The following is a 24,106-nucleotide window of genomic DNA, read 5'->3' on the forward strand; positions in this document are numbered from 1 at the left end:
AGTTCAGGATTTCTGTTTAGCCTCTTGTATCAAATGCCCAAGTGGCTGATCAATCCGTCCTCCATATGGCAGAGCGTAAATTCAGGCAAGTACAACATGGGGAAGATCTGCTTCCCGCAGAAGTCCGTACAAACTTGAGACCAATGAACTTTACTGCCATGTATCGGGACTGGAAATTGAGGCCCTGGCCGTGTCCTCAGGTTGACATGTGGCATTGTCATTGTCATAAAACTTGTTGATTGGAGAAAAAAAAAAAACAACTTGTTGATCAGAGAATAGTTGGAAGGTGCATTGCAAGCACTGGTTGTTGTTCTGCTAGGAAATTGTGTATTGCACCTGAAGTGGGGAGAGGAGAAAAAAAAAAGGGCAAACAAAAACTCAACCCCCAAACCAAAAAGCCAAACCCCAAGGATCCCGGGAAAACCACCAGCTTTACAAACCGCTGTGAACTCATAGTCAAAGACCTCCATACATTACTTGCAGTTATTGCATAAACACATTGCACAAGAGCTATGCTGTTTGCAAAACACAAACACATGCTTACAAAGTTTGTCAGCGCCGCTCGCGCCGCGGGGCTCCCGACGCTCTCATGGACTTTGCTGGCTCTTCCAGCAGCCCCTTCCTAGCTCTGCGGGGCGGAGGAACACGAGGAGCTAGGGCACCCCGGTGAGCTTGCACTTTGAGCGCCTGTGCCACGATTTCTTGGACAGGCAGTCTTCCCGGGGCTGCAAATTTCCTTTCCCAGTATCAAAATGATGACTTTGTTTTTTTCTTTGTCGGCTGCCGTTGTGCCCCGGCCCAGCCATCTCACATGTTCTCCTTCAGCAGCATGCTTCCTCTTCTCCATTCGTGCTGTATTTTCTAGTACCTGTCCTGAATTTCTTTTCCTTATAACCAAACCCCAAATCACACATGTGCCACCACATAAGTTGGTGCTTCTTGTCTGAAATTCTTGGTCCGGCCCAAGTTCTGTCCCTTTAGAAGATTTTATATCTCACGGCTGGGGTTCCTGAGAAGCCTTTTCCTCTGTCTTGTTTATTGACCGAGGTAAATAGGAGTTGTGTGTGTAAGATTCTGCCCTCCATGTTTTTCTGTTTTGGAATGCGTGGAAAACATGGAAAAATAAAGCAGAAGAGAGACTGGAGTGTACCAACCAACCCAATATTGATGGTGAGCCATCAGTGTGGGGAGGCAGATGGAAAGGCCTAGGTGTATCAGGTAAGTGGTATTAACAGTAGCGCTGGGGAGGCTTCAGCGTAGATGTAAAAGGTCCTGGGAAGACCTCGTTAGGAATTCTCTGTGCCACTTTGGTTTCTGCCTACAAAGACTATCGCTGAAATGGGTGGGCTCCTTGGTGAGACTCAGGGTTGTTCAGTCAAACCAAGCGCTTGCCGCAGCATCATGCAGCGTTGTGTATGAATAAAGCATTTATCCCCATAGAAGCCAGGAAGGGAGGCAGAGATAAATGCTGATGCAAAATTAAATTTGCCTAAACTGGCCGTCAGTAAATTTAAGTTAATGTTTTCAAAGTGGAAAAGCTGTGAGGCACTGGAAGAGCTTCCCAGCAGGAGCAGTTGGGGCAAGAAACTTAATTAGCTGGAGGATGGCACTCGTTCAGTTCAAGAGAAGTGCAGCGTGCCTGCCACAAAAGGGGACTGCACCAGCTCACCGCCGTGGTGCTGTGCTCCTGTCGGCGGCTCCTGGCATGCTCTGGATGCTGTGCCCCCGTCTGGCACCCCCTGGCACCCCGGTGTTCCCGGCAGCCGTTGCCTCCTGCCCACCGCCGGCTGCCAAGGGCCCACCCGGTGCCGACGCCGCGCAATGAAAGGGCATTTTGTGGAGCTGATTCACTGCTGTGTTTTTACTCTTTGCTCCTTTGTATAATCCGTGCTCTTTCAAGCCAGAAGCTTCCCGTCAGATGGCTTGCCAATAGCAATTGTGATCTTAATATTTCATGCCAGGTTCATCTCGCTGTCCTTGCAGGATAAATGAGGCTTGTGAATACTCCAGAGAGCGCCTCTTCCCTTTTGTACGGCCACAGTTAATTGCAATTAAACAGTCAGCCTTTGTAAAATTAATATTATTATTGCTGTGCTATGGATGTGCTATAACTTTTTTGGAATGGCTGACAAATGTAAAGCAAGTACAAATGTAGCCCTTTGCTTGCTGGCTTTTTTAATATATTTTAATCACCTGTTTGTCTTGGCAGAAGCGTGTATTTCAGATATTGAAATCAGTGGGAACACAAACTGGTAACTTTGCTTTAAGTATAATCTGACATCTGGTCCTTTCTTCTTTTCTGTTCAGCCTTCATTATGCGTTCTCACAGGTCTCTTTGTTCTCGGCTATGTTAATTCCATGGCTTGTTTATACCACACACCTCAACTGGGGATTCCAAAGAGCTCTTGAACGTTTAAAGTTGTTCTTATTATCCCCAAACCCACTTCTACCATCACTCGGACATGTATAAACTGAGCTGTGGGATTAACCCACACGGGGGCCTTACCAACCCTGAGCGTTTCCAGGCTGGTGGAAGTTTGTGGCGTGCATTTGGTGCCTTTCCTTGAGAACGTGAAACTCTCTGCTGATGTCCCCAAGCTGCGCTAGGCTTCAGCTTCCCCTTCATATACTTCTGCCTTTTCTCAGCTCCTGTCATTGCTGCTGTGTGGGGCTGTGGTCTGACTGCAGTAAGGATCTTGTGTTTATGGGGTCGTCTCCTCATATTGGGGTTAACATCCTGCAGTCACTGTCTCTGGCACGCACGGCACGATCGCAAGTCACCCGTAGGAGGCAGATCTCTGTAGATTACCCTGAGGATTACTCGATCTGTTCTCTTGCACATGGCACAAATGATGAGAGAATATGGAGTTCCCTACGATGTACTGATGCTGTGTAATCTTCCCTAACGAACCGTGAGTGCAACTGGACGGAAATATCTGCTTGGAAGGGAAGGAAGCACTTTTAACTGTTACCACGTTAGTTGGGGTGGCAGCCTCTTGCTGTTGAGCAGGACTCCCAAAAACTTAGTTTGTGTGTAATTCCGCACCTTATGAGAGACAAATTGGGTGTTTTGATCCCAAATGGGCCACTGGATCTCCTCAGCGCTGCTGTACCGAGGAGCCTCGCCCCAGATGTGTGCCCTGCCTCGGCAGGGCCGTGCAGCAGCGGCCTGGTGGCTGCAGGAGCAGGGCTCTCCGCCGAGGCCGGAGATAGAAAGGATTCCACTCCTTCTGACCGGTTCCTAACGTTTCACAAGTACGCGTTTTTTTTTTTTTTTCTTTCAAAATTTAAGAGAAGAAAAACTGTATTTTGACTAAGGAATGTAATTCCCTCTCCCCCAAAAGAGATATTTATTCGAAAGCTGGAGCGGGTCCAGTTCAAATGTTGAGCACTGAGGCAGTACAGAGACATACAGCACATGTTCATCACCGTGCAGGTGCGAGGGGAAAGGGAGTTTAGGCTGGAGCCGTTTTGAAATATTACTTTTACCTACATGTTTGACATTTTCTAGCCCTTTTATAAGGAGTGATGGAAATCTACGTTTTTCCTCCTTTAATAAAATGAACTTCTTGCTCGTTAAAGGCGCTAGATTGACAGCCGCGGAGACTGAAGTCTTCTGTTTACCAGAGAATAAGCGCGGCATGGGAAAGCTGCAGCACAGGCTTCCTTCAGGTGCTGCCTAAGCCAACGGGCCTCAGCCTTGACCCGGTGAGAAATTCACCCAGTACTGTCCCCTGCAGCCTTTGGGATCAGACCTGCTGCGAGGGAGGAGTGAGCTCGGGGTAGCTCCAACGACGCCGTTGCTCCTGTGAGAAATTTGTTGGACCTAAGCAGACCACCCCGCGAGCCACCTCCGCGGCGTGTGCAGTTAGCAGAATAACCTCATCATCTTCGCGTTCGCTTCGCACACGCAAAACTGAGCACGGCTTTGATGAACCCCAGGTGAAAACTCAGAACTTGCCATGAAAAATAAGTAGCAGGAAAAGATGACTAACTGAACACATACATTAAGTAAACCTCAAACGACTCCTCATTTTCCTCCCGTAGACTTAATCACTAGCGCATTTGTCCTTCACAATTCGGGAATGCCTGGGTGTGTTTCAGGACAATAATAAATAGTGGCTCTGCGTTAAGAGAAGTCTGGTCTGTGTATCCCAGGAAAAGTGAAGGAGAGGAACTGAGGGTTAAGTACAAAAAATCTTTGCACTTCTCTTACGACTAGCAAAATTCAGACAATTTAGCTTTGGAAAAGTATATGACCTATAACCCGATAGGTCGTCTTCAAAACCAGTTTCTAGTGATTGACTAACTTCAAGTGGAGAAGTACACAAACAGTCCAATTCAACAAATCACTTTAAAGTATAGATTTTTGTGTAATGGAAGTACTACTGACTTCAAAAATTTAGCTTGCCAGTTAATGTTGATGTAGACAGCATTTTCATTACGGTCTTGCCCTATAACCCATTTTTCTTTTTTCCAGTTTTCCAATATTATTCATTCTGTGGAGAACTAAACTTTGGTAAAGTCACCTGCGATGAAACTGGTAACAGGGAGATTTTAGGATGTTAAATATCAGATTCTTCAAAGACAGGTTTAAAGTCAATCTAACAGAATGTGAGAAATGAGGAGTTTACAGGGTTTGCAATAAATAGTGGTGCTTAACTAAGTGGTGCTTGGTAGCCGTGCCTAACTTAGAAAACGTGAATTCAGCTCAACTTGGGCTGGGAGCGATGGAGCACACGCATGTTGTGCTGTTGGGGCAGTAATTCCCAGATAAGGTTTCCAGACATGATTTCTGTGTCAGGCTTTGCCAGTACTAACATTAGACAAGCTTATGTACACATCTATTTTTTCCATCATCTAGATACGTGGTGTTCTTAACTTAAGTTTTAATTTACGTGTCGGGGTAGATAAAACCCATTTGGATTAGCACCGCGGTGAAACTGCTGAGGGGGTGAATTTCGGGTGGGGAACTGTGTCACGCCGAGGGAAGGAAAGAGCGATGTAAGAGGCTTCAGCCTTGTTACGGATCCCATATGGTGAGAAATCACTTTTCTGGCAATTTAAAAAAGATAGCGCTGTGATTTCATCCCTTCATGTCTGTCACCACATCATCTAGCGTGGGGAGCAGCCAAGAGGAATGTGGGAAGGCTGAGCTCAGCGCCGCTGAGTGTGGTGCGCTGGTGCAAAGTGTCCAAACGCTATGCTCTGAAACCCGGCTTTTACCGAAATGGCATTTCAAGTTCGGTTCGGTTTGAAAGCGCACATTGCACGCTTATTTATTTACACACCATTATTTACTACATACGAAGTTTATGTTATTTGGATGGCTGCATAAGGCAGGATCCCCACTTAAGTCCCAAATAAATCCCTATTTGTGAGTGGGGAGGAAGAGGTGTCCTCCTGGGTCCCAGTGAACCAGCAGCTATTTGTGTGTACGTGGAACCGAAACGGCACTGGTGGTGGTTGTGGGTACGTGCTGGGTTTTCAGTGATGTGGCAATCTGGTGACTTGTGCATCATGCTTCGTTTGATAGCGTTGCCAACAAACTCCTATTTAATCTCAGCGATAAAGCTGTTCTGTCTTGCTTCCCGTACTACCCACGTTGTTTTACCATGCAGTAAAATTTAGCACTTGTAATTGGCATGGTATTAATGGTAGTCCAAAAAGGCAAGAGTATGGATTAAGCATTATACAAATATGATTGCCCTTTTCTTACTTTCTACAAAAACAGAACTTCTGTTATTTCTTACTCACGTGTACGTCATTTTATATTACCTAAGGAGCAAACTCCTACAGCGTTGTATTGGCCTTACCCTTCGCAAGTCCCATTTTGAGTCGTCAGAGGTGAGCATCTGAAACTCTACACTCTGCTGTGAAATTCATTACAAAAAAAGAAGTCTTTTAGGTAGTGTTTCCGCAGTGAGGTCCTAGTGGCTCGTTATGTATTTGAGAAGTTGTAGTTCAGAGTCAGACATTCACCTTAGCTAACTGGAGCTGTTTCCCTAAATTCTCTGTACGATGCACAGATAATTTATGCTTTCGCACCTGAGATGCTATCTACAAAGCTAGCTGTTAATGAAAGTACTTAGTATCAGTTAGAATTACCATTGCTAGTGTGTTACAGTTTTTGTTAACTTTAACCTTTCAGCTCTGTTATCAGTTTGGTGTTTTAAATTTACCTTTTTTCTTCTACAAAGATGTTTAGTACATATTACCTCCTCTAACTATTTATCTCTTGAAATCCTACTTTTGCCTTATAAACAAATGCTTTTACATGTGGTAACTGCAGATGTGAAGCCCCAGCCAGGCTTATGTTTGCAAAATGTTTAATGTGGTCACAGTATTGCCAGGGAACGTTTTCCTGGGACTGGATAGCAACTTGACCCTTCATTTTAACAGTAAATCTAAGCCATGGATCCTTTAAGCATCACAGGAGGTGGATGAGCACCAGACCACCGCCTGGCTCAGCAGCTCGCGGACTGTACCCGGTTGTGAGTGTCGTGGAGAAGTTCCCCGCACTGGCACCGACTTACACGGCAGAGCAGAAGGTCTGCTTTCTGAATTGTCCAAGCAGACAAGTGTTTGCTCAGCGGGCAAGTGAGTGTTGAGCAGAGCAGCTGGGCTGCTCTGAGTGCAGGTCTGCAGGCTTGCAAGGTGTCCTCTGGGCCAGCAGGCTGGTTTCTAGAGTTTGTACAAAAACGTGCTGGAGGGAATTGACAGTGCTGTTTGTGAAACACTCTGCAACTTCTACAAGTTAAGGGACATTTGAAAATGTTCTCATACTTGTCTAGTACCTTTATTCAGGCTTTTTCCCTAAAGGTTTCTAACTTTTTATGACCAGCTTCTATGAGCAGATTGTGATGTTCCTGTTCCTTCCTGCTCTTCCTTACCCGTTTTTAAGAGATTTAATCAGAATGCTGCTGACAGAATGAACTCGCTTGGGTTTTTCTTGGGAGGAAACGTGTACTGTAGAATATTGAACAGTCCGACTGTGCTTCTCATACTGACTTATTACCGCTGCGATAAGGTTGTGAGCTTTTTGGATATCGCCCCTTGCTCCAGTGTAGCAAAGAATTTAAGCATCTGCTCAAGTGCTGGCCGTATTAAATCCACAAGCTGCTGGTTGTTAAACTTGCAGAGGTCCCAGTGCAGATTTTACAGACCATGTGAAATACACGCAAAGGTGAAAAACTCAAAATCAGGAATCTCGATATGTATGGCACCAGAGTGGCTACTTGTAGGACACCAAAACCCCCAAATCTTCTCCGTTACGATTTTGCTTAAGGAAACGCACCGAGTAAACAAGAGCTGTTAGAAGGACGTACCAGAGTGCACAGCGTGTGGTGTTCTGATGTCTGTAAATGGTGCAAGGGCCCGGAATGGTGAGAACAGGGCAGGAGGTGGCCGAAGGCAAGGACTTGAGCCTGGCGTCGCCCCTGCCTCCTGCAGCACGTGTCCCCTGGGGTTGCTCCTGCAGAGCGCGCCGTGCTGCCGGGGCCAGGTCCTGCCCTGTTCGCTTGAGATGATGCAGGAGTTTCTCGGTGCTTTTTGGTCAGCCCCTTTGGGTTTTCCTCGAGCGAGAGCGATCAGAAGTTTTCAGTTTGCAGCTCGTTAGTGTTTAATGAAAAGATGGCAGGATGCTGGAGGTCGCAAGTGTCCATCCCATATTGGGCAACGCAAGGAACGGTAAAACAGGCTATTTGGCTGGTTCGTGTGCTTGTGAACTGGTTGCTGTTCCTTTGCTCGTGGATGAATCACTTGCTTAATTAATTAAACAGGCTTTGTTACTTATTTTCATAGGGGTGTAGGGCGCTCAGTGGTCTTTGCAGGCTGGGAGCAGTGAGGTCTCCCGAAACAAATGTGTGCAAGCGAAGTGTTTAGATACGTTTTGCCTCAGAGTGACCTTTCAAAGAATTTCACACACACTCTGGGCACTGGGTTTCTTTCCACGGGTTTACCCTTAAGTGCAAAGCCATATGTTTTAGGTAAGGTTAAGCAATCAGCAGGCTGCACACTTAACCCTTAAGTACCATATCTGGGGCCAGACGTTTTTATTACATTGCTTCAGTCTCTGCATTACTCTGCTACCAAGCGAGAATTTAAGGTTGATACAAGCACCTCTTGAATAGCATGCATTTTTTTTAACTCGCTGATTGATATTTATTCCAGATGTAGGTCGTGGTTATTTATTTATTTGGTATATCTCAGGGCTGCGAAGCAGCGGTCCTCCCGTGGGGCTGGATGCTTTCGGGCTGTTGAAGTGAACTCGAGTGAAAGTGCCTGGGGTCTGCGATCAGGGCCTCGCCTCATCGGTCAGATGCTGCCCAGCCTTTATTCACAGAGTCCTCTGAGCAGTTACTCTCCGTTCTGCCAGCTGCTGACATTTAAGGAGCTGTGCAGTGTCCTTAGGAAAATACGTCAATATTGTTGCACCCTAGATAAGGAAGTGCCGGGGTTTAGCAAACCAGTTGTAACGTTACCGAGAGCTTCCCAAAAGCTCCCGACTCCTCGGCCAGGTGGATCTGGCAGTTTTTTTTGCAGGGGTATCTCATGGACCTCAGAAAACGCAGAGATCTTCTCAGAGATCTTCTCCATGCCTGGTGGTTGGCCCTGACCGTTGAACTTGAGGTAACCGTACTCTGTTCTCGAGCAGTGCTCGGATGGAGAATATTCTCTGTTTGTCACAAAATGCAAAACCCGAGATACAACTTTTGGTTGGGAATGTGAAACTCATCCCCATCCCCTGCCTCTGGAGGAGAGGCGCCCGCCCTGCACCTCCCAGCACTGTCCTGGTGGTGCAGGTGCTGCAAAGAGGTGGCGCGAGCTGATGAATGGCAGGGCTTAGAGCCGGCACTGGGGGCTACATTTTTGAAAGACATTTCTTAAATTGAGCCACTAATGTTATTTTACAGCCTTTTATATGCTCTGAAATTCCTCTAGCAATACAGAATGTTATTTTTCCTTTTTATCAAAGTCTGGGGCTATTTCAGCAATTAAACTTGGCGTGCTTCAGCCAAAAAACATAGTACAAATAGCTCCTTTGACCTGATAAATAACAATTCTTCCTGTATTAGCAACAGAGTAAATATTGCTGTGTTTGGCGTGAAAAGAAAACTTCAAAAGAAGATGGGAAAAATATGTAAGATTGCTTGGAACAAATTTTAACATGTAAGTGAATGATGAATGTAGTTTTTTATAGCTCAGTTAGATGTAATGGAGCTACCCCAGCACCCAGTTGGTGAGGATCTGTTCTGGACTTCCAAACACTTGCAGATTTACCGTTTGTGATCCGAAAAAGGAAAAATGGAAATGGGAAAGGGTAGCAGTGGTCCCCAGTGTTGCCCGTTAGGTGCTCTGTCAGGTGCTGCGGTGAAGGAGATGCCTTGTCCATTATTCTTTAAGCATGGTAAGACAGTGTGATTATTTGGTTAGTTTTGCATGAAGCTTTCGTTTACATTTTCAGATCTATCTAGATTTTTTATCCTTTCTGCGGTGAAAGGAGTGGGTAGCATGGTGTCTTTCTGCTTAATATGTGGGTTTCTTTTTGCACTTTGTTTTTCTGCTGGTTTCCTTTCAGCTTTTCCATTTTGAATTTCATTTTCAGGGATTCTTGGGTTACATGTGAGGCAAAAGCAGAAACTCTTGTCTGTTTTTATGAGGGATTGTCTTAAAAAAAATAAATTCTAAATAATATAAAAATGGGTTTGTTTTTAATAAGTGTGAAGTTTTCCAGGCAGTTAGCTCACTTTATGGACTAGTGCCTTTTGGATAATTTGGATAGGGAAAACAATACGAGACTAAGTTACCCTCATCTTTTTTTGGGAGTCACATAGCATTCCTGCTTTTCAGCAAACATTTAGTCAAGATTCAGGACTCCTGGGAACAGCGTGCATGCACAACAACTAAATAGTCTCTGGATTTAAGACTCCCTAAATACTTGTTGGCACAATAGTTTGTAACTGCTCCAGTGCTGTGAAACCTTGAGGTCAAAAATCGCCTTTATGCAAGTCCCCAAATCCAGGTTTCCACTTCAGTGCTTTTAAAGTCCATCGTGTAAATACTGCCTGTTAGCAAAGATCTCCTGATGCAGCTGGGCCAGGGAGAGGTTTTTGTGTTGGCCCTGAGTTACGGCCTGGGACGTCGCTGTGTGCGAGCGCTTTTCCTGGAGAGCAGCCTGGGACGGAGCTGACTCGGAGGAGCCAAGGTTCACTGGATGGACGTAAGAGGGAGCAGCCCAGGAAAAGGTTGTTTCTGTCTCCTCTCTTCCCTTCTGTCTCTTAAGAGCCTCCTCAGCTGCCTCTCACCTTTTTGTTGTTGTTGTTTTTTCCCCTTTATGCCAATTTCTGTGTGCAGAAGATGTAGTAAAGCTTCTTCGAACCACACCCCAGATCTGCATCGGGTGGGAAATCCTTTTTCCCCGTACCCAAGTAAGACAACGTGCAAGTCTTTGTCTAACTCTTGAGCTGTTTGCAAAAAGCCTGTTCTTCTCTGGCAGCCTGCTGCACGAGCAGGTTCGGGGTCGTGTTTGCTTAATAATAATCTGCAAATAAAATATATAGGAATGAGTGGACTTCTTTGAGCTCAGCAAAACCACCAGAGCCCTGAAAAGGGAAATTAGATTTCTTCATAGTTCCTGTGCGTCGTTGACAGAACTACAAAAATCACTTCTAGCTCTAGCATCACCCCCTCAACTCTGTTATTCTCAGACTGTGCCCTCAGCTGTAGTTGTGCATCCTTGCGAGTAGCAGTAGGTTTGTGAACAGGCATGAAGCAAAGGTAAAGCATGTTTTTTGTGGAAATCGGTGATGCAGTTTTAGTCCTGAGTAAAAATTCTCTGCGTTTCTGATTTTCTTAGGGTCGTGCAGCAATTATCTAACACTGCATTGTAATGTGAATTCAGCACAAAATTCAGCATCGCAGCATGTGCTTGCTATCAGAGCTTAGCTATAAAGCCTTTTATGACCTCATTGAAGAGGCTCCATTTTATACATGGTTCCTAAAAGCCCCTAAATTGTCTCTTAAAAAAAGCTTTTTTTTTTTTTTTGATTATTGCTTTTAATAACCATGTCATCCATGAGAGCTCTGTAGACAAAGCCATAATCTTACTGAGGAACATCAACAAGGCGAGAACTTCGCCCTGTGTTTACAAGTGGGTTTAACGGTGTTGTTCGAGGCAAGTGGCCGAGCGAGCTGTCCCCGAGCGGTAACTGCTGCCTTACAGGCGGCGCGGTCGTGGTTTGGAAGGGAGCCGTTGGGTCTAGCCCAGGGCTGCCCCGAGCTCCTTCGCGTGACTGACGGTACATCTGAAGCCAGGTTGGGGTTGTCTTAATTCAGTGTCTTCGTTAACAGCTCCCAAGACCACGTGGCACTGAACAGACTACCTTTCCGAGAAGGTCTGGAAACTAAGCTACCTTTGATCTTCCCCGAGATGGTGCTGGGTAAATGATGAGGACGTTAATGGAGTAGTGCTTGAGAAAGCTAAATGGCTGCAATGTATGCTTTTAGCGTAGCGTGGATAAACGTGCACCTTTTTGGCTCAAGACTAAACATTCTCCCAGAATCAAATTTAAAAAAGAAAAAAAGTTTATCTGTCTAGAGAACAATATGCGTCCTTTGCTGTGCAAATGTGCACAGGCTTACATATAAACATACGTACAGCTTCATTGAACAACTTCACTGAATATATGGACATTTATGTTTCTGCTTTAATGGAATTCACTAGAAGTTATCAGGAGTTCTACCCGTACGTAAAAATCTCACAAGCAGAAGTTTTTATGGGTGGATTTTTTATTGCCTGATATTTGTGGTGATACAACATCAAGTTGAAAGATGCCACATGTAACTTTTCAGGTGAAAATCCCAACTCATTGGTGCTGAACCACTGGAGAGTGCTGCACGGTTATTGGCCACAAATTAAGCAGTTTGCTCTTGTGATCTAAGTTTTTTTAATTATTATCATTTTTAATTCAGGCTGTAGTTTGCGATTCTCTCTGATTCTGTCAACAGCACACTTTGCATAGGTAGACCTCTGCAGACCCCTCAATAAACAAGCTGTCAGGGCTGTTTGGATAAGAGCAAGGGAAAGGACAATAATAAACCGAATGTGCAAGAAGGTTTGAAAAGCCAAGTTATCTCAGGCTGTTTATTTTTAATGGGCTTCCACAAATAAGAAGGCACTTCATTGTCTGTGGTGCAAATAAATATTAAGAAGTGTGCAGGTCTTTAGCCACTGCTGAACCCTACAAGTTAAGTAATTTACAAAAGCCTTTGATATTCCTTCAAAAGATCCTTTCCAGTGCAGAAGAAAATCAATTGTACTCTCTCTCGTTTAAAAGATAAATAAAGACTGGAATTCCCTGCGCTCGCTTCGGGAAACACAGGTAAATAGCTGGTGTGCAGGCGTAAAGGAATTGCTGCATCCCACGTGTACGGGACGGGCTCTTTGTGCAGTCTGCAGCTGCCCTTTCGTAAATGGAGGTGAAGTCCCCTCCTTACTAAAAGGTTGTCAGGTCTGGTTTGTGTCAGCTCCCTGCACAGACTAAATAGAAAGAAAACCTGATCCTTTCACGAGCCCCGAAGTGCAGGTATGGGGTTGGAAATCCCCCGCGACGCCTTTAGCAGATTTAGGCTCACCTTTCCAGGGCTGCCTTGCAGACCATCGCAGGAATACCGGCTCTGAAACCCCCGTCTCTGCTCTTGGCCGTGACCCTAGAGAGCACCACGGTTCTACCACCAGAATGCATTTGGCCGTATTACTTTTCTGTATTTTGGTTGGGTATGAATGAGGGCCTTCCAGCTGTGTTTGTGGCAGAGCCGATGCTCAGGTACTCGCCTGTATCACTTTCATTGCTCTTCTTAGAAGAGACCAGATAGAATTTATTGTTATATCTTGAACAGCCACACGGGAGAGGTTTCATTTTGGTTTAAAAAGTCGGGTTCCTTATGGGGAAGGAGGAGTGTGGTGACCACCAGGGGAAATTACCAGGACCAGATCTGGTGACCATGGCCAAGGCGCTCAGCACACAAAACCACCCAATGAACTCGAGTATTCCTCTGGCGCTGACGTTTTTGTGATCAATCAGCCCGAGCACAGCCTCTCGGAAATGCTCCTCTCCACTCTCTTCTGCTTTCCCAGCGGTTTTTGTTTGGCTGCCCGCAGCGGGCCGTGGAGGAGAGCTGCCTTTTCCAGCATTCAGACTCGCTCTTTTCGTCCTGCTGGACCTTCACCTGGCTCCTCTCCATCCTCTCCCTTCCTGCTGCCTTGCTTCTCTCCATTCACCTTCGTTCCTCGGCTGTTTCCCAGCCAGAGCTAGGAAGGGTGCTGTAGCGTGGGGCAGCTATGCTGACAAATCACTTGCGGAGTGTGAGGTTTGGATCTCAACTCGGAGCAGTCAGTTTTGTTCTCTGAGCAAAGCACGGGGCTGGGAATTTGGCAAATGGTAGATTTTTTGCGAAGCGAAGCGTTTAGAGTGGAACAAATGGAAAACGAACATTTAAAAATCATTGTTAAAACTTTGGAAAAAGATTCACTTAGAGTCAAATAATTTTATTAGAAAAAATCAACCATCTTCTTTGGTTTTGACTGCTTTAAGTTTTCAATTACATTCAGCAGCAATTCGAAATGAAAGGTCATTTCAATTGAAATAATTACAATTTCCCTGAAGCCATCTAAAGAGGATTCAGGCCAGTATGAAGCTTTTGTTTTTACATAAACAATTCATTAAGATCAACGTGAACCTGCAAAAAATCGTGTCATAAATCAACACGTGTTTTTGCTTTAAAAAAAGAAAAGAAAAAAAAAAGAAGTGTGTTCAAACCAAGAAATCTGGGTTGATTATTTTGCACCAGCACAGATTTATGGGTGGCTGTAAATCAACTTTCCCCTCCTAAGCTGTAAAATGGCGATAATGCTGCTCTTGTTCAAATTGTAGATAGCAAACCTCGCTGAGGGGAGGCCGTGTTGCAAGCAGCTGTTATATATGTCATATATATATATAGATCTGTTATATATGCCATGCTGAAACCCACTTGGGCATGTGTCTGACATGGATAAGAAGGGAGAAAGTAATGCAGCTCCCGCTGGAGATGGCAACTGGCTTTGGTAGAAAGAGGGCTTTGGGAGATTTTTAGCTTTATTAAATGAAAACAGAGCAAATGGTGAGAAATGTGGGCCCTTCTGAGATCGTCTGTGCAGCCTTCTGCTGGGAATTAATTAATATCCTCTGCAGGTTATTATTCTAGGTCTTAAGTAGCAGGATATTATCTTGTCTGTCTCAGGGCTTCACCCCCCCCCCGAGCGGTAGCCAGGATGTCTGAAAAGGTTTGGAAGTTTTTCGCCTTTCGTGCAAGCTCATCTGGTCCCTTGAGGAGCTGGACCGGGAGCGTGCTACTCTTTGAGGTTTGTTTGGAGTCCCGTCTGGACTCCCCCAAAATTCCCTCCTCCCCAGCTTTGCTTTTTGTACATTTTGGAAACTTTTGTCTCCGAAAAAACTCTTTTCTCGTGCCTGTACCAGCTAAACTTGTCCAGATGCCACACGGTTGCATCCGAGAGGTGCAGCGCTCCTTTTGGGTGGCAGAAGTTTTTGAGATCTGTGTGGTGGCCCTACACTGCCTTTTCCCCCTCTACGTCCATGTATTCACCCTAAATGACTTTCTTTCCAGTCACAAATAAAATAATTGTGTTTGTATCCATGCAATCTCTAATACTTGGATTGCGTCTCCAACTTAGTGATATTGCAGAGAAGCATCATATTTTAATCTCTAGAGTTTTGCTTACTCTTGCTTTAGATAATGCTTACGTTTAACCTAATATACAGATGCTGCTTTAGTGCTTTAAAAATGAGCATGGTGTCATCATAGAATCACAGAATGATTTGGGTTGGGAGGGATCATGAAGACCATGTAGTTCACCCCTCCTGCCATGGGCAGGGACACCTCCCACTAGAAGGTGGAAAATAATATAATGGTGTATTATTTGTCTGTCATTGCTCATTTTCTAACATTTGTTCACACAGAGTGATTATTTTTGATTATTATTATTTTTTAATAATGAACTGGAGAGTTGAGAGAGGTGTGGTGTTTTCTTTTCTGGTTGACTACTGTTGATTTTCCTTCTAATGTTGTTTAGCCTGTGTGTGCAGTCATCATTTCCTTGAGGATAATGTTTCCGGTGTTTATTCTAGATTTATGTTTAATCTGAGTTTCAAAGAATGCAAAAAATTACAATACGTTTCTTTCAACCAGGTTTTCATTCTGAGGAAAGGCTGTGCTTGTTGGAGCTGATTTGCAAACAAACCTCATTGCTGCAGCGCCTATCTTCCTGTAGAAGAAGCCTTCTTAACAAGCTTTGAGGGTTTTGTGCACGTAAAGGCAGAAACGAGGGAATTCTGCTAGAGCTTTTTATCAGACTGACACAGATATTCCCAGAAGCTCTTTGTCACTCCTGGGATGTGCAGAAATCTTTCTGGTGACAGGCATCTTACGGTCGATTTCTGAAGCGAATTCTATTTTATTTCTTAAAACAAAACAAAAAGCAGAGAACTTTTCCTGACCCCTCACGCTGACCCATACTTGAAACTGGCACAAATTGCATCTCATAAATCTTTAAAGAGAGTAAGATGTCTTCACTTTTTTTTGTCTCCCCTTCTTCTCCCCAGCCAAAACTCATCAGAAGTCCAAGGACAGTGTTACTGGAGTTGGACACGCACACCAGGTTAGAGGACGGAGGATCCTGGAAGCCAAAAGCAGTAGGTCAGCATTAGGTTCAGTCTCATGCGAAGGTCCGACAGGCAGCCAAGAGCTGCCTGATGGATGCTCCTGTCCTGGCCAAAACCAAGCGAATGTTTCTCCTTCAGTTACACTAGTTTTATTTTCCCCAGCTGACTCCTTATCTTTCCCCCAGCTTCTCATTCACTGGCTTCCCAGGTGGCCAAAGCTGACTTTCCATTGAACCTCAGAGGTCAGAGGGAGCGTGAGGCTACTTTTTGTTTTGGTAGGTGAAACAGTAATTGGAGAATTCTGTAGGTGTGTCTAAATATTGCCACTGAATAGCATTTCAAGTTCCTTAACCTGAGAAAGGCATTCTTCATCCAGAGCACATGCTGCTGCAGGGAAGATTGGGAAACGAAAACCTCAGCAGTCCTAAGCACTGCAGCTGGGTCAGGCTGTTTGCCTGTGTAAATCAGATGAGAAGCAGGGTGAACCCAGGGGGGAGATTTTGTAGCCAGATACATCAAGGCAATTGTCGCCCCAAATATGATGAAGTTCCCATTTTTTTCCTACCCAGTTTCCAGTTCCCTTTTTCCCCAGTGAGACCCAGTGGATGCTCTTTTCATAACTTTAGCGGTGAAGGTACACAGAGTCATACTCAATTTTGCTGATGAAAGTCTCTGCCTGCAGCAAAAAACAACAAAAAGCACCACCACAGTCCTCCGAGTCCTTAGGAAACAGGCCAGCTGGGCTGTGGGCTCACACCTGTTTAAGGAACTCCATTTAGTAATGGAAGAGAGATGAAAAAGGATAAAAATGCAAAAGGTACAAGGGAAGGGAAGGGCTGGGATAAATCCCTACACGTTAGGATAAATCATTTAAACTTGGTTTTGGCAAAATAGGACTGTGTAAATGAGCATGTTTCCTTCTTGAAACTTTTCATATTTGATCTTTTAATGAGAATGGTTGATTTATTTTAGATTATTTTAGTGAAAAAATCACATAGGTTTGTAGTCTGACTCCAAGCTTTACCTTTTTAAAGAAGAAATGTACTCCTAGGAAAGGTTCTTAGTTAAAATAACTATTGTTTTGCTCTTGGGTCAAATAGAGAGCTTATTGTACGTTGCGTTTTCACTTGTCTGTTGTTGGTAAGTTAGAGCCAGGGAGCTGTACTTTATGCTGTGCAACATGTATTTTCCTTAGGACACTTCATTGCATCTCTTACGGAGTGGTGGAAAGACAAAATGAGGGCTCTAGCTTTAGCTTCTGCAGAAGCGGGGTTTGGCCTCCTGTTTTGGGGCTGGATGGGGTGCCATGTCCCAGCATGCAGACAGTGAAAGGGAAGAAATCTCCCTGCACGGGCTGCTGATTCAGGGAACGGCGCTGGGTAACCTGCATGCAGCGTTTTGCTGATCCAGTGTTCCAGTCATTAAACACGAAGGGCTCTGGATGGCAAACGCATGGACCGAGGTCTTCCCTGGGTGTCAGATGCAATCTGCCTCACATCACTTGCTCTGGGTTGTTTCAGTCGTGGGAAGTCACGGCCCCGACGACATGATGCGGTGCGACAGCCAGCCTGACCGAGTCGCGCATGCTGGAGAGTGAATTTCGGGGCGAGGCGGGGGGATTGCTGTCCCCTGCCCCAGCCGGGCTGCCCGAGGGAGTTCAGGCCAGCTGGTTGTGCTGAGAGCCCTGCGGGGTCGCAGCCCTGCAGCTCCCTGGGAGCTGGCGTGCGGATGCTGCCAGAGCAGCGTTTCTCACTGAAGCGTATTTTTGGACGTGTTTTCATCCAAAGAAAGCAGTGCTTTTGGGAGAGACACGTGGGATGGGGGTAACACTTTTTCGCACGAACACGCAGCAAGAATCTGTTGCTGCAAGCAGCACCTTTCTGTAGGAACTTGCCATTTCGTGCCGGGTCCGTGACCCAGCGAGCTGTAATCTTATGTGTAAATGCTGGAGAATTAATGGGAAGTGACAGCAGAGGGGTCGTGTTGCTCTCAACCTGCCTTTCACACCTACTTTGTTGTCGATCCTGCGCGAGCATAACGATACGATGCCTGGAATTTAGAAATCATAAAAAAATGTAGTTGGGAAGGAGTCGCTGGCGGTCAGCTCATCCCACCTCCTGTTGGGACAGGGCCAGCTTCAAAGTGGCATCACGTTGCCCAGGACCCTCTCCAGGCTGGTGCTGAAAATACCCCAAAGCAGAGGTTCTCCAGCCCCGCTGGGCCCCTCTTGCAGCGCCCAGCCGTTCTCATCCTGGGTTTGTATCCAGCTGTAGTTTCTGCAGCTTGGGGCTGTTTTCTCTTGTCCTTTTGCTGGCTCCGTCTCCTCTGTTCTGTGCTTTCTCTTCTGCAGGCAACGCAAGCCCAGGTCCCCGGGACTCCCTCCTAGCTCTGCTCCAGCCCCGGCCACCTTAGTGTCCTGCTGAGCCCTCTGCTTTGCTGCTCACTCTCCCAGGGGAGGCGTGGGGGAGGCAGAGCTGCGCTCCAGATGTGGCCCCGCAGGCCCCAAGCCGAGGGCTGTGATCGCTTCCCAGCCGGCTGGGCTGCGGCTAACGCGGTCCTGCGGGCGAGCAGCCCCCACGGCCCTGCTGCATGGCCAGGGGCTGTGCCCTGCTCCAGGTGAGAAAAAGCGATCCGCGTGTGTGGCTGCTGGGGAAACGGCATTTTGGGTCAAGTGCTAGAGTGCGGCTGCAAACACATCCCTTGTGTGAACACGGGTGTTGCATGACCTGAGTGCTTAATTGTCCTCTGTCCCTCGTGCGTCTGCGAAACTGAGGATAGCATTTCGTTCCCGTTGCTGTTCTTGTTTCGTCTGCTGAACTACAAACCTGCGAGGCTGGGAACTGTCTCTTAATGGGCTTCGGCAGGAGCCAGGGCTGCGCTGAGGATCCTCAGGTATGGCTCTGACCTGAAACAGCAGCGAGGAAAAGACCACAGGACAAAAAGCTGTGCAAATATTTCTGAGATGGCCAGAAAACGCCATGATTTTTAGCAAGGTAAAAGTCAGCTGCCTTAGCTGCATAGCTTCTAGCTGAACCAAATCAATCCAGCTATGGACCTCTAATTATTATTATTATTTTTAATTTTACAAATCTGTGAAGTTTCGTGTCTTTACTAATTGTTAGGGGTGTTAATCCTTCTCACTTCTCTTTTCAGTCTTCTAAAGAAAATGAGTCGCAAGCTGGTATTTAGGCAAGGAAAGGAAGAAATGCGGTCAACTTCAGGTTGCTACAAATACAATAGTATGGAACTGGTTTTGCTTTATATAGGGAACTGCTAATTGGATGTTAGAGGCTGCTAACTTTATAGTCTTGTAAAACTGCAATGACTGAAGCTGACACTTGTATGAAGTCTTTGGGGAGAAAAAGTTTTCATGTCACTGGAAGGAAAGGTTGAAAAACAGCTGAAAGCACAGTTGTTTTGGTGTTTGTGTTCTGCTTCAGCAAGTCTCAGTTCTGTAATTTAAACAAGGTTTCAGACATCCTCGTGGTGTTGCGAAAGAATTGCAATTGTAAGTGCTCATGCCGAAAACAGTGAAAAAAAAAATAGAATGACATAGATTTTTATTTGCTTATGGCCACCGCCCATTTCTAGGATTTCCCGATTCCCTCCGTGTTTCTCAGAGCTGCAGCAAGCTGAAATGGGTTTGCTGCAAGTTTACACCAGCAGAATACAGCCAGCTGCTCAATGCAGTGCATTTATCTTGCGCATGAAAACAGATTAATTGCTTGCATCTACAAAACACAGCGTGGATTTTAAGAGCAAACTGGAAATATTTGCATCAGATGCTTTCCAGAAGAAGATAGCTCTGTGTGCGTCTGCCTGCAGCACCGTTTTGCTCGCGAGCTGAATCCAAACCGTCGTTCCCAGGAGAGGGCCCAGTGGCCGTTCTGCTTGCAGACGCTGTTCCCATCCTGCCTGGGATCCAGCTCATGCAGCACCGCACCGTGCCTGTAGTTCCTACCAGCAGAGCCAAAAAGAGCCTGTTGTTTTAAATACAGGCCACCTACATTTCGTACCCTTTTTCTTGCGTAAATATCAGGAATGACAGTGAAACGGTCCTTGGGATTTTTATAAATCAAATCCCTCTGAGAGAAAAATGCATCGTTTCCGTAACTTTTAAGATGTGTTAAGAGTATATAAATCTGCAGATTGGGCCTTGAGGGACTGCACTCCTGGACTTCTGCAGGTGCACACAGTAGTAAAAGCAATAAAACACGCTAAGTGGTCGGTATACTTTTGTTTCACTCGGATCAATTACCGCGTTTTCATGGATGGAAACCGCCATGCCAAAGACGACCTCGTTCCTTTTAAACAATATAATGAAGTGCAGCGTTTCTGGAGGCTGCAGCAGGGTGAGGATAGAAACAAACCATTGCTGGGTGCCTGATTTAACCTTCAGGTTTTTCGGAGAGAGACCCCGAGGGGGTCGGGTTTATAAGTAAGGTATTGTTGGAGATGTCGAGTGCTTCGCTCCTTTCCCACTCTGCGTACGGGTGGCTGTGAAGGGGCACGGTCAGCCACGATGTTAAATGGAGCTGCCAGTCCTTTACAGCAGCACGTGGAGATTTGTGGTCTTGAAGCAACGGGGTCGAGTGCCTTACACTCAGAAAGGGGGAGAGTACCGCAGGAAGAGGGTGGGAAGGAAAATGGGAGGAAGGCCGCCGAGCCCACGCCGATGTTCCTAGTGAAATTCCCTCTGGTGGAGGAGGGATGAATGCAGTTTCCTAGCCAAGCTGGAGGTGAAAGTGTGCTGTATTTTTCGCCCCGCTGTCTGGATATCCAGGTTCTGCACGGATTCAAGTGGGACTGTGAATTAGGCGCTGCATAGCATGGATTAATAACCAGCAGAACGTGGAGACAGTGCCTTGGCTGGCTCAGGAGAGGTCAAGCAGTCTTGGTCATGCAGAGGTCTCCGAGTCTCCCAAGCTCTCAAATACCTCTGCAGCTGATGGAGATTTTCCTCCCATCCGTTACGCAGCCTTCAGACCCCTTCCCATCCCTCAAAGCCTCGCCGCCAAAGCGTGCTCCTCCTGCTTCAGGGGTGCCACCCCTTGGGCACGGGCCAGATGCCTCGGAAAAGCAGGGGGGAAGCACAGTAAATTATGCCGGTATTATTCTTAGTCGATGAAGGAAATGAGTGATTAAGTGTACATGGGACTCACGAGTGTCCAGCGTATTATCAGTGCTGGTATTTAAACTATGTATAGTATATCAGAGAGAAGTGAAGTATTTCCTTATATCTGTGCCTGCCTTTCTTCTTGACTTTGATACAAAGATAAGGCTGCGCTGCAATGAATCACTGTTATGGGAGATAGCAAGATTGATTGGGCCTATTACTGAGTGAATAGGTCAGATACTTGAAGTACAAAGGTAGACTTCAACTTTGATAGCTCTCAGGCTGTGCTTTTCATGTTTTTTCCCCCCCAAAATAGCTTTTATATCTACAAAGAGATATTTAACTCCTTAAGAAAAGCCTGTTTGCAAAATCTAGATAGACAAAATAAAACAGAATCTGGTGATGGTTTACCTACAAAGCTTCATACCTTTTGTAATTGTATTTGGTCTACACTTGAATGCCAGCTAAATTACCAAGGTGATGAGCATCTCACAGAGACTAATGCAGATTTTTTAAATTGTTGAATAACATTTTCCATCTATATTCCTGTTTAATTCAGACACTGAACATGGACACTTACGTGTTTAAATAATCTAAAGATGTCTGCAGTTGTATTTTAAAGTTGGTTTCTTCTTTCACTTTGGAAAGCGTTAGGGCCGAACTGTGTTGAGCTGCCCTGAAAGCACACGGGGGCAGGCAGGAGGACACGAGTGGCCTTCTGAATGGCAGGATGGCCGAGGCCGGAGGCACCTCGGGGTCCACCCCCCAAGCAGGGCCCAGCCTCAAGGACGAGGCCTTGTAGAGATGACCCCAACACGCAAAGTGACACCCCTGGTAGGCTGCACACCCTTGATCTTTGCAGGTGATTTCAGGACATTTCTGTATGAAGGGAGTTGAGTTTACGTGGCATAGGCAGTGATAATTACCTTACTTTGAAGCAGTTCCGTTTTTGTTAACGCTAAAAGCTGCTGTGGTCGCGGTGGGGTTCCCGTGTGGTACCTGTTGAGGCAGTTCTGGGAATGCTTGCTTCACAGCTCGCTTTGGCATACTTCGGTCGTTTGTGGTTTTGTTTGCTTTCCATCTCCCGTGCCTGTTTATTTCTAAAAGATGCGTAGTTGTTTATCTTGATCATCGGGAAGTATCAAATCTGTTGACATATAAATAAAGGAAGCTGTTGTTTGTAGAGCTTTTGTGGTCTGCGATCTACAAATTGTTATGAAGCCGTTATCTTTGCTATTGTATTGCAGTGTTGCATTCATCACTACTTTAGTGAACCAGATTTATGTGATTTTAATACATGCTATACAATGAAAAGCAGTAGTGAGTAGTAATCAAACTGTGCAAAAAATAGATAAATTCACCACTGATCACATCCCTGTCCTGATACTAACGGAGCTGTCCGTGTGAAACAAAAAAGTTCTCTGGGAATATGATAGCTGTGGATATATATATATATAAATTTATATGTATATACGTGTGTGCGTGTCCTTTTGCTGTGTAGCAGAGGTTGGCTGGAAGTGGTTTGGGTGGCTTCCTCCAGCTCCTGGACCCCGACCAGCCGTCACCCTCGTGGGCACAGTGGTGGTCTGCCTGGTGAGATGCACTGGAGAAGGAAATCTCTCTGACACAACACAGTGGTAGCGGTGTTGGGGTGTCCTACAGCAGCCTTTGAAAGCTTGGAAGCAGATGGAAACGGATGAGAAACACTCGAGTTGCTGTTGAGATTAGGCCTGACTTTCAGCCCTTTTAAAGTAAGAACCTGCCTGCTGAATTGCACTGCAGAAGCCAAGTTTTGTAACCAGCTTCCCTGTTTTCCCCTTTCATCCATTATCTTTTCCTCGGGGAGATTACTCATGTAGGTAAATGTTACTGATGTGAATCAGGTTTGTAGGACCAGGTCCATAGACCTCATGTTTGTGCTGCCGTAAGATTGCAGTTTCTTTTGATGGAGTAGCTTTAAGTATACCTTTGTTGCAACATGTTAAATTGCTTTAAATATAAGCAACCTTCATATCGTGCTTTGGGTTGATCATTGCCATGTTTGTAAAAGTAAGGCTGAAGACATTTTCTTGGCATGTTCCAAACTACATTACACAGCCCGTAACGCAATCGCGTATTGGAGGGAGTTTCGTACTTTTAGGGAAATGATTACGGGTGCGGGAGCCTCGGTGCGGAGATGCTGACATGCCTGGGACTGAAATCGGCTGTGATGTAAAGACTTTTAAAACAACCTCATGCAGTAATTTAACTTTGTTGAATGAGATTTAGACAATTTTGCTTCTAAGATCTTTTAGGTTACATTCTAATTATTTCAAATGCCCTGTGTGACACAACTGAGATAACGCTAAGTGGTTGTAGTTTACTTTTGCAGTTAAACTCTGCATTTAAAGAGAGCCCGTAGGTATAGATTTGTTTTCCTTGACACTTGGCATAGCTGAAAATGCAGAGTCTTGATAAAGACAGGATGGCTGAGATGGCTGTTAACTCAAGAGGTTTCCAGATTTGTTTTTCATACACCCCTAGCAGGTTCTGCGAAGGGAGAGCTCCAGCTGGCTCCAAAGTTGAAGCCATAAAAGAAAAGCTCTGACGTGAATACGCATGATTACCGTACTTATCCTGTAAACCTCAAATCTCGTTTGTCAGCTCAGATTTTTAAAGCAGTTTTGAAATTGGATTGTGAGCGAGAGATTTCCAGGTAAAATTTTAGCTCCCTTCAGAGTTCTTTAGAAGACAAATATTTCAAAAATATCACCCCACTGAGCTGAACAGAAACTTTTTAAACCTCCAACTCATTGAGCACCACTAATTCGTATTTATAAAATGTCACATAGATTTAAACAATGAATTCAGTCATTGTGTGAGTAGCTCCTGAAATACCATTGTTGCTGACCATGACATTACTTTGTAGGCAGCTATCACGTTTCAAAGTTATTAAATGCTATTCAGCCCTCCTCTTACCTCCCGCCTTGCAATTCCCTCAGCAAGCGTGCGCCGCTCGTAGTCCCACTTGATTAGACTCTGTTGAGAAGCGTATAGGTGAATGATCTTCTTGTCTTCTTGTCCACTGTAATGCATTATTTGAGAAACCAGGAGTGGAGGCTCCTATTGCCCCAGCGGGTTGTGGTTAACTCTCTGAATCCCTAGGTTATAACAAGATGAGTCCAGCGTATCCCCGTGTTCGCTGCTCCATGAGCACTGCAGTGGAGTCTCTTCTCTGCTGATGTCAGGTATTCTGGTTGCTCGGGCTTTGGCCACTTGGGCAGCAGAGTTT

At 45.5% G+C, this 24,106-nt stretch overlaps 1 protein-coding gene across 3 annotated transcripts in view; it reads left to right on the forward strand.

The window, feature by feature from the left end:
* The window catches only part of ROR1 (receptor tyrosine kinase like orphan receptor 1), a 156,593-nt gene that overhangs the window by 50,921 nt on the left and 81,566 nt on the right, over positions 1-24,106 (forward strand). Inside the window, exon 2 of one of the 3 annotated variants that reach the window (XM_067001266.1) lies at positions 15,660-15,753. The exons of the other annotated variants lie outside the window; for them this stretch is intronic. The gene's annotated coding sequence lies outside the window, so the exon portion shown is untranslated. The remainder of the gene's footprint in view (positions 1-15,659; positions 15,754-24,106) is intronic. 3 annotated transcript variants of the gene reach the window in all.

This window comes from Anser cygnoides, chromosome 8, assembly GCF_040182565.1.
Source record: "Anser cygnoides isolate HZ-2024a breed goose chromosome 8, Taihu_goose_T2T_genome, whole genome shotgun sequence".
NCBI lineage: Eukaryota > Metazoa > Chordata > Aves > Anseriformes > Anatidae > Anser > Anser cygnoides.